Source organism: Trichechus manatus, unplaced genomic scaffold (genome assembly GCF_000243295.1).
Source record: "Trichechus manatus latirostris isolate Lorelei unplaced genomic scaffold, TriManLat1.0 scaffold00007, whole genome shotgun sequence".
Classification (NCBI taxonomy): domain Eukaryota; kingdom Metazoa; phylum Chordata; class Mammalia; order Sirenia; family Trichechidae; genus Trichechus; species Trichechus manatus.
The window spans coordinates 13,758,278-13,769,584 of NW_004443943.1; the positions used below are offsets into that span (position 1 = coordinate 13,758,278).

Below are 11,307 nucleotides of genomic sequence, written 5' to 3' on the forward strand. Positions count from 1 at the left end.
CAATCCCAAATCCTTCAGTGATCCTCTTCGCTATTTTCCAGTTCCTTTTGATATCGTTCTGAGTAAAGGGTGTTGGCATTCCTCCTTCCTGTGAGATGGGGGATGTGTCTTGTTAAATAGCTGTTTAAGCACAGGAGACAAAAATCAGTATGGATGGACTCTTTTTATAGATAACTTCTGAAGTGGCCAAGAGCGCTCTGGGGATCATCTTTCCACACATGGGATCTAGCACAGGGAATGCAGAGTAAAAGCTGCAGGCTGGGTTTTGCAGCGGAACACATGCTGTGAAGATGGACAACGCAAGAAGTTCGTTCTGGGACTATGTGAGTAAACAAATCAACTGCATACTGCGCAGAGTAAAGCATCTAGGAAAAATTAACCAAATTACACTTAACAGATCATGGCTCTCAAGAAATCTAAGAATCTTTGTAGACATTTACCCAATGGCAATCAAAAGAATACGGGGAGGGGAGTTGTTTGTGGAGAATGGGGGCTGGGTAGAATAAGGTTATCTTTCCCCTATTCACAAAAATTCTGGTATAGCGATACTTTAACCCCTATGTCTTTACCACTGGTGATGTCATACTCAGGAAAAACATACTGGAGTGGGAGAAGATTTAAAGGGTAAAAAGGGATGGTCACAATTTAGTCTGAAAACCCAAGGCTGAGGAAGGAAGATTAAAGTTCACAAATTTATGCAAGGCATAACAAACACCCACTTTACTACAAGTTTGTGTTTGCAGCATCTCCCTTTGGATGGTTATTATTTCCTCCTAGATCAGGGACAGAAGTGGCTTCATTTTGGGGCCAACCTGGCTGATCGATCAATAGGCACTGGCTGCCGGAGAGAAACACTGGGAAACAGCACTAAAATCAACAGCCATTGTCTGCCATGGACATGTGATACGGAAATTGCAGCGGGCATGCTTCGTTTTTGGCATCCCTGTTCCAAACCCTATAATTATAATTCCACTGTTTCTCTTCAGGGTGAAGATGGTGTGTAATTAGACATGAATAATGCAGAGAGAACAGTAACAGCACAAGATCAACTTTTTCTATTAAAATTACACTTTATCAAAATAGTAAAAACCACTGAAAATTTTTTCATTTACGTATAAATGGCATGTTATGCAAATTGGTTTAAAAGAGTACAAAATCCAAAGTACAAAGTTAAGTGCTTTCTTCCTCTAATGTCTAACTCTCAAGAATCACAGTTTAATTGAACCTTTTCTTTCTTTCTGCTGCTCCGAAAAGAACCTTTACTATTTCTCACTCGGGATGGTCTACTGTTGAAAAGCCCCAGGCATCATTTCTAGCTTTTTGTGACTGAAGATTGCAGTCTCCTTCCTGCTGGAGTCACCGACAAGGCTTCCTCCTGTTGGCCTTCTGCTCCACAAGACAGGTAGTTAGTTGCTTTAAGACAGGACTTGTCACTACACTCAAGGGAAGCCTTAATATGCTTTTCACTGCACTGTATTCTTACTTCTTCCAGATTAAAAGAATAACACAAAAGGTAAACTGAACGTCTTCTCCCAGGCCTTTATCAAACCTTGCCCTAATCTACAGCCAGTCATGATTCTCCTGGATAAGTTACATAGCTCTCTTCTCTGAGTTGCCAGGCTGATGATGTGTAAAAGAAACACAAAATATAAAGATTGTCTATTAGCCACCCTGGATGCTTAGCAACTTCTCAACTTGCCTTTCAAACATGCTTTCCTTTTTCCCTTTCCTCTGTAAAATGCATCTGTTTCAAAAGAGGATTTAGAACAGGTTCAGCTAGGAGGAAAGGGCAGGTTTACAAACTGCAATTTACTAAAATGTAGGAGTTGAATGAGAGGATTTAACAGTGGGTAAAAAGTTGCCCAGAAATACACCTCACACAGTTAAGGAGCCAGTTATTCCAAGAGATAATAAAGAGAAAAAGCAACTGTGCTTCAGAAAACTCTGAGATAAATCCATAGAAATAAAGCAAAACTGGAAAAAGCGTGGAAGCTAATCTGAGATAAATCCATAGAAATAAAGCAAAACTGGAAAAAGCGTGGAAGCTAATCTGAGATAAATCCATGGGAACAAAGCAAAATTGGGAAAAGCCTGGAAGCTAATCCTGAAAACCTAAGGGTAACCACAAAGCAAACAACTGCTCCTCTTTCCTTCCCAAAAGGAGTGACCACGTACCTTTTCTTTGCAGTGAAGGAAAGAAAAGGTACTTTATCCCTTCACTTAGTAAACATTTATGGAGCATCCAAGTAGGATTATGTAGTGATGAAAGAGTGGTTTCCCTGAAGGAGCTCAAAGTTTAGTAAGGAGAAAAACACATGAAGTGGTACGTACATTTCTATGTACCAAGTGATACCAAGGAGGCAAAGAGCAATATCAATCACTTTCCTGTTAGGGGACAGGTACCAGTAATTTTATATATCACATTTGAATCCTTGAAACACCTGTGAGGCTGGCCAATCTCTTCCGTTTTACTGGTGGAAACAATAGGGTGTGTGGGAGACAAGAAAGGATCATTCAAACCAAAAGAACACTATTCGAATTAAACTTTCAGATAAACCTCCCCCAATACAAATACAGGGGTCCTTAGGTGGCACAAACAGTTAAGCATTCCACTACTAGCCTTAAGATTGGTGGTTTGAACCCACCCAGAGGTTCCTGGGAAGACAGGCCTGATGATCTGCTTCTGAAAGGTCAAGCCTGGAAAATCCTATGGAGCAGTTCTACTCTGCACACATAGGGTCTCCATTAGTGGGAATCGACCTGATGGCAACAAACAGTAACAATACAAATGCAAATCTCAATTCCTATCTTACCTTCTGCAGGCTTCCCAGAAGTCTCTGAGGTTCCTAGAACTTTTGTTGAGAAATCCAAAAATTGAAGAAATAATTTTGTAACATTGCAGGTCCTTCTGTCAAGGGTCATGTCAGCAATGCCCAGCCTCCAGTTTACTGGGGGCATTTTTGGGTTATGGTTAAATCCCTACCATACCCATTGCTGTCAAGTTGATTCTGACTCATAGTGACCCTACAGGACATAGAACTTCCCATACAGTTCCCAAGGCTGTAATCTTTATGGAAGAAGAATGCCCTGTCTTTCTCCCGTGGAGTGGCTGGTGGGCTCGAACCACCAACCCTTCCATTAGCAGCTGAGGGCTTAACTACTGTGCCACCAGTCAAAATAATCTTTCTCATATGTTATTTAATCACAGCTGCTTGATGGCATACCTAGGACAGAGATTGGCAAGCACTCAGTAAAAATCTATATTTCTTTGTTACCAATTATATCAAATTCAAGCCTCTGAGTGTTGTGGTCAAGACTGACTTAGGAAATAATATTGGAGTTATTATCCCCTGTCCCTGAGCATAGAGAATGCTATTCAGCTGGAGCTGGGCTCACAAGGACACACAAGGACTCACAAGGACACATCGACTGGGCCCTGAGGTATAAAGACAATAGCTAAGATAATCTTGGAAAATATCTTTTAGGAAAACTTTCACATAAAGCCAATCAAACAGAACACAAGACTTTCTACTATCTTTTTCTATTAGCATTTAGTGAAAAGAAATTTGTTGGACTAATAGAAGACCCTCCTGACTGTCATTACTGAGACCTGTACCAATGACTGTTAAGACAGACAATTCAAAATGTAGGATCACAGTTTCTAGCCAATCTGTGAAAAGGTAAAGCTTTCATTGGTTCTGCCCGTTTGTAATGTTAATATACACTGATGGCTCTGTAACGGTTCCTTGGACTCAGGCAGACACGGCTGTGGTAGCATGCTTGTTTTCCCATCCTTGCCTATTCTGTAATATTCTTTGGACTCGGGCAGACATGGCTGTGGCAGCATTGATGTCTGTTTCCCACTTTTACCCCCTTGAATATATGCCAAATAAAACTTTCTTTTTGCTTTACTAAACTTGGTGATGTTTTCCCCCTACATCAAGACCCACCTCTACCTTCCATGTGTAGTCATTATTTTCAAGACTGAATTCCTCTTTACCCTCAAAAGACTTATTAATTGCTAGGTGTTTACTCCTACAATTCTCTATAATGCCCTTCTTCTACTCTGCCCCTCGCATTATAGCTCATGCCCATCACCTGGCTTAGAAAGAGCAATGGGAATATATTTGCAGTGATGAAGGGGTTCTCCATATGATCTTTTTTGACCTAAAAATAAATATTTTCTCAAAATATTACCATGTACACCCAATAAATTCTGGATTTCTATGTAAATTAGGTAATTATTATATTTGAATTTTATCCTTCCATTAAAACAATCTTTAGATGGTCTTATTCCACTATCAATTTTTTCTAACTAAATACCTTAACTATATCTAATCTACTGTACTCTAAGCAGCTTCCCTTTGAAACAGTCATACTACCTCCCTAACTAGTTAGAAAGCCCCATAAGCATAGGTTGTAGGCTTGTCATATTCCAGACATCTAGTATATAGTCCATCAATTTAGTAAATACTTAAAAACTAATCTGAGTGTCTTGCCTTTTGCACCCAGATTCTTTTAAGTGTCACGATCAGGCTGCCTTACTTCAGATATTGAGAAGAAAAAACATTTATTGGAAATTAAAGAAACTCATAGAACAATCAGAATTTTCAATCTCATTTTTAAATACTTTCCAAGTGACATAGCTTTGACAGAAAATTTAGCATGAACTGTCAAACCAAGCTACTATAATAAATTCTGAAAGTTGCAAAAGTTGTCTTTCATGTTCCTAAAAGAGGCAAAATTTAGCTAACAATTAAAAATATAAGATGAACTAATAAGAAACTCAAGTTCACCCTAATACAGAAACAGATTAAAATGTTAATTCCATTCCAATTTCAAGGTAGATTATAGAAAATGTTCCTAACACATTATCCAAGAATCAACTAATTACTTAATCAGATTTAGACTAGACATATTTCAGATATCTGTTCACCCATTCCAATTTCTAGGAAGATTCTGCCATACCCTCGGATGAAGTTGCATCTCAACTGCCATCTTCTGTTTCACCTGACACAATTTCACACCAACAGCCATAGCTGATTGGAGCTAGAGTGACACCTGACTCAAAGGCAGCCATTAATAGGCTAGCCAAGAGCCTATGACTTCCATTTCCTGGCTAAAAGGAGAGGTTTAGCCAATCAGATTCTCTGCCTCAAGAACTGGAATCAAGAAATCCTAAACAAAATTGCCAGTTAAATGACGGGGTGAAAAGTCAAGAGGTATACTTTGGGTGGTCAGGCAGCCATCATATATGGCTAGGCCTGAACCGTTCATCTTCCTACTTTTTCAGTAAGTGACACTGACTTGGTTTTTGCAACCAAAAACATGCCAAAAGATTGTTGTTGTTGTTGTTATTGTTGTTGTGTCCGGTTTCAAAGCTTCAAAGGACAGGCTGACTCCCTGGTTAGGGGCTAATGCAGCTGGTGACTTTAAGTTGAAGCTAATGCTCATTTACCATTTCAAAAACTCTAGGGCTCTTAAGAATTATGCTAAATCTACTTTGCCTGTGCTCTATAAATAGAACAACAAAGCATGGATGACAGCTCACCTGTTTACAATATGGTTTACTGAATATTTTAAGCCCACTGTTGAGATGTAGTGCTCAGAAAAGAAGATTCCTTCCAAAATATTACAGCTTATTGACAATGCACCTGGTCACCCAAGAGCTCTGGTGGAGATGTATAAGAAGATTAATGTTGTTTTCAAGCCTGCTAACACAACATCCATTCTGTAGCCCATGGATCAAGGATTAATTTTGACTTTCAAGTCTTATTTATTTAAGAAATATATTTCATAAGGCTATAGCTGCCATAGTTAGTGATTCCTCTGAGGGATCTGGGAAAAGTAAATTTAAAACCTTCTGGAATGGATTCATCATTCTAGATGCCATTAAGAACATTTGTGATTCACAGACGGAGGTCAAAATATCAGCATTAATACGAGTTTGAAAGAAGTTGATTCTGGATGACTTTGGATGACTTTGAGGGGTTCAAGGCTTCAGTGGAGGAAGTAACTGCAGATGTGGCAGAAATAGCAAGAGAACTAGGATTAGAAGTTTAGCCTGAAGATGTGACTGAATTGCTGCAATCTCATGATAAAAATTTAACAGATGAGGAGTTGCTTCTGATGGGTGAGCAAAGAAAGTGGTTTCTTGAGATAGAATCTACTCCTGGTGAAGATGCCGGAACATTGTTGACGTGACAACAAACAATTAAGAATATTACATAAACTTAGTTGATAAACCAGCAGCAGGATTTGAGAAGACTGACTCTATTGTGAAAGAAGTTCTACTGTGGGTAAAATGCTATTAAACAGCATCATATGCTACAGAGAAATCTTTTGTGAAAGAGTCAATCGATATACCAGACTTCATTGTTGTCTTTAAGAAATTGCCACAGCCATCTCAGCCTTCAGCAACCACCACCCTGATCAGTCAGCGGCCATCAACATCAAGTCAAGACCCTCTACCAGCAAAGACAATACTTGCTGAAGGCTAAGATGATGCTTAGCATTTTTTAGCAATAAAGTATTTTTTAATTAAGGTATGTACATTGTTTAGACATAATGCTGTTGAACACTTAATAGACGACAGTATAGTGTAAACGTAACTTTTATACGTACTGGGAAACCAAAAAAATCTGTGTGATTCGCTTGATTGTGATATTTGCTTTACTGAAGTGATCTGGAACCGAACTCACAATATCACCAAGGTATGCCTGTATTATTTTTCAACTTCCTCTCTCAAGATTTCAGATTTCTCACCTGTAAAATGAGGCCAACTTATGAGAGGGTATCTAAGTTCTCTTCTATGATTTGTAATCTTAGTACATGCAGTGTCTAGTACATCAAGATGTCCCTTTCAGAACAAGGAGGACTCTACTGTTGGGCAAACAGTTTTTGGATAGTGGTAGAAAACAGTCTCTACTAGCTAGGCGGCCACATGATAATAATTCTAAATTCACAGTTGGAACAAATTTCCTATTGAAAATCCTAAAACGAGTCATTTCTAGGCTATCCCATTTTAACAATATGTATGTAGAATATTAGAATTTTTCATACTGTTCTCAATTACCCTATATCTCATTTAAGATATACAGTAAAACTACTGCTTTCCAAAGCCAGTACAGTCTCAGGATAAACCTACTAACTTTTAGAGAAACTAAGAAACAGAGAGAGTGTATTCGACTAATCATTAGATGAAATATTTAGATCAGAAACCATAATATTTTCAATACTCCACTTTAGGGAGAGTCCATGGTAACAAAACAAGACAGTGGAAATCCAAATACCTATCTTACATATGCCTGTTAATCACGTTTAGAGAAAGGTTTATGTTAGAACCTAAAACTGTAAGCATTTAATGAATGAAACTGCTACACATCTAACATTAGCAAAACAAGGCATATATTAGTAGGCAATTTTTTTATATCCTCTAAACCTTTCAACTCCTCAAAACAAGCTTCTACAATTCTCTACTCATCCCTTAAATATGACTTTTTTAAAGGAAAAACTACAGACATTAAGAAGAAAACTGGGCCAAATAATTACTCTTGGAGGCAGGGCCAAGACGGCGGAGTAGTCAGACGCTTCTGGTGGACCCTCTTACAACAAAGACCCGAAAAAACAAGTGAATCAATTATAAATGGCAACCTGGGAGCCCTGAACATCAAAGGCAGAGTTGAGGAACTGGACTGAGTGGCAGGGGGAGGGAGAGATGGTTCAGAAGCAGCGAGGAGTAGCCAGACCTGACCAGGAATAAGCCTGAGCCCTTCACACCTGATCAGCTCCAGGGTGAGCAGAGAGGCAGGCAAGCAGCAGCGCTCGGGAGGCACGTTTTCCGCACGAGGAGAGACCCCGTGCCAGACAGTCTACTAGGCCACCCAGAACCAGTGAGAAGCAGGCTTGGATCAGCGTACGACAAACCGCGTGGATCAAAAACACCCCCCTTAGGGAAAAACCTCTCTCCCATTTACCTCCCCACTCCCTGCTCTGCACTGGGTCCCAGACCAGCTTCAGCAACTGCTGAGTCCCCTGGGCCGGAAGTAGGATCCGTCACACGCCTGGAGCCATTCTCCCTGACGTGGAGAGTGAACGAATTAACAAACAGGAAAAAATAAACTGTCGGCTCCCCTAAGCCAGGAACCCAGGGTAGGAACAGCTCCTTTGCCTAGGCACAGGCATAAGGGATCCACGGACTGTGAGTGCCTTTCCCCCTGCACAGACTTGTGTGGGCCCATCTCAACAGCGTAGGCCCTCATTACCGCAGTACAACATGGTATATAACAGAAGTCTAACTTCAACCGTTTCAGCTGTGAAGTGGCAGTTTCTTGACATTTGACACTGCTCTGTCCACTGAGCAGGGTCTTCACCTACCCATATCAGGGGCCTGAAGACTGGTGGCTCCACCCACGCCACCTAGCCACCTGCGATAGGGGCCCATGAATAAGAGGTGCCCCCCAGTCCTTACAACCAACAGCATTAAGTGCTCACAGTCCGGATGTAGAATCCACCCACCTAAGCGCTCTAGAAACAGGGACACACACCTTCCTCCTAGACACTTGGGGGTGGCCATCAGCCCCCTGCCTTGCTCAGAGTATGTCCCCCTACTGCAGCCAGATGCCTGTGCCTACACCAATCACCCATGCCTGTCTAGACTGTGAGAGCCTACACCACACACTTGGTGGTTATCAAGTTATCTACCTGGGCACCTAAGGTGAATCCATACAGAAGGAGTGGGCGGAATCCTGAGCTCACATACCTAAGAACAGATCCAACCACCTGGTGACAGGACATTAGAGATTCAAGGGTGCCAATAATCAAATTAGCTCATAAGAGCACCCTGTTTGGGCATAACAAAAGAAAACAAGAAGCTAAGACACAGTAAGCAAACTAAAATAAATAAATAGAATAACTTAGTGATGGCTCAGAGACAACAGTCAATATCAAATCACATAAAGAGGCAATCCATGATGGCACCAGCAAGCTCCCAAAATAAAGAATCTAGAAATTTTCCAGAGGAGGAAAATTTCTTGGAATTACCAGAGGCAGAATACAAAAGACTAATATACAGAACTCTTCAAGAAATTAGGAAGGAAATTAAGCAAAACACAGAACACACAATACAGGAAATTAAAAAGATTAGAGAAGAGTATAATGACAAATTTAACAGGCTACAAGAATCCATAGAGAGACAGCATTCAGAAATCCAGAAGATTAAGAACAAAATTTCAGAATTAGACAACTCAATAGAAAGTCACAAGAGCAGAACTGAGGCAATGGAAGTCAGAATTAGTGAGATTGAAGATAAAGCACTTGACACCAACTTATTTAAGGAAAAAACTGATAAAAGGATTCAAAAAAATGAAGAAACCCTATGAATTATGTGGGACTCTTATCAAGAGGAATAACTTAGGAGTGACTGGAGTACTAGAATGGGGGGGATAACAGAAAATACAGAGAAAACTGTTGAAGATTTGTTGGCAGAAAACTTCCCTCATATTGTGAAAGATGACAAGATATCTATCCAAGATGCTCATTGAACCCCACATAAGGTAGATCACAAAAGAAAGTCACCAAGACATACTATAATCAAACTTCCAAAACCAAAGATAAAGAGAGAATTTTAAGAGTGGCTAGGGATAAATGAAAAGTCATCTACAAAAGAGAGTCAATAAGAATAAGCTCGGACTACTCAGCACAAACCATGCAGGCAAGAAGGAAATGGGATGACATATATAAAGCCTTGAAGGAAAAAAACTGCCAGCCAAGAATTGTATATCCAGCAAAACTATCTCTCAAATATGACGGCAAAATTAGGGCATTTCCAAATAAACAGAAGTTTAAGGAATTTGCAAAAACCAAACCAAAATTACAAGAAATCCAAAAGGGAGTCCTCTGGTTAGAAAATCAGTAACATCAATTAACGATCCAAGACTACAACATATGACACAGCAACCAGATATCAACCCAGATAAGGAAGTCACAAAAATAAATCAAAGGTAAAACACTGAAAACAGGAAAACATATGTCAATATGGAAAAGACGATAACATTACAACAAAAAAGAGTGACTTAAAAAATGTAGACATAGATTTTGTATATGAAGAGGAAATCAAGGCGATATAAAGAAATAAAAGACTGGTATAAATATAGAAAAACGGGGTATATATTAAGGTAACCATAAAGGAAACTAACAATCCTACAAGTCAAAATAAAAAATTAGAAGAATATAAAGACTCCGCAAACACAAAATCAACAACAATGAAAAAGATGAAAAGAACAGATTACGGCCCTTTCTTCTTTTTGGATGTGTGCATTTATTGCTATAAACTGACCTGAGTACTGCTTTTGCTGTGTCCCAAAGGTTCTAGTAGGATGTGTTTTCATTCTCGTTTGATTCTATGAATTTCTTTATTCCATCCTTAATTTCTTCTCCAACCCAGTAGTTTTTGAGCAAGGTGTTTAGTTTTCATGTGTTTGATTTTTTTTGCCTTGCTTTTTCTGTTGTTGATTTCTACTTTTATGGCTTTAAAACAGAACAGAAAATTAAGTGGAACAAAGAAAACTGTGAACCACACACAAAAAAAAGACATCAAACTGACAGCGCTAAACTCATACCTATCAATAATTATGCTGAAAGTAAATGGACTAAATACACCAATAAAGAGACAAGAGAGTGGCAGATTGGATAAAAAAACACAATCCGTCTATATGCTGTCTACAAGAGACACACCTAAGACTTAAAGACACGAACAAACTAAAATTCAAAGGATGGAAAAAAATATATCAAGCAAACAACACTCTAAAAAGAGCAGGAGTGGCAATATTAATCTCTGACAAAATAGACTTTAAAGTAGAATACACCAAAAAGGAAAAGGAAGGGCACTATATAATGATTAAAGGGTCAGTACCCCGGGAGGACATAACTATAATAAATATTTATGCACCCAACAACAGGGCTCCAAAATACATAAAACAAACTCTAACAGCACTGAAAAGAGAGATAGACAGCTCCATAATAGTAGTAGGAGACTTCAACATGCCACTTTCGGTGAAGGCCAGAACATCCAGAAAGAAGCTCAACAAAGACACGGAAGAGCTAAATGCTACAATCAACAACTTGATCTCATACACATATACTGAACACTGCACCCAACAGCAGCCAAGTATACTTTTTTTTTCAACGCACATGGAACATTGTCCAGAACAGACCACATATTAGGCCATAAAGCAAGCCTTAACAAAATCCAAAGCATCAAAATATTACGAAGCATCTTTTCTGACCATAAAGCCATAAAAGTAGAAA

The 11,307-nt window shown here is 39.3% G+C and overlaps 1 protein-coding gene across 17 annotated transcripts in view; it reads right to left on the reverse strand.

The window, feature by feature from the left end:
* Positions 1–11,307, reverse strand: part of SGMS1 (sphingomyelin synthase 1) — a 323,258-nt gene that overhangs the window by 147,318 nt on the left and 164,633 nt on the right. The window contains exon 1 of one of the 17 annotated variants that reach the window (XM_023739646.1): positions 10,337–10,366. The exons of the other annotated variants lie outside the window; for them this stretch is intronic. The gene's annotated coding sequence lies outside the window, so the exon portion shown is untranslated. Of the gene's footprint in view, positions 1–10,336; positions 10,367–11,307 lie in introns of those variants that run through there. 17 annotated transcript variants of the gene reach the window in all.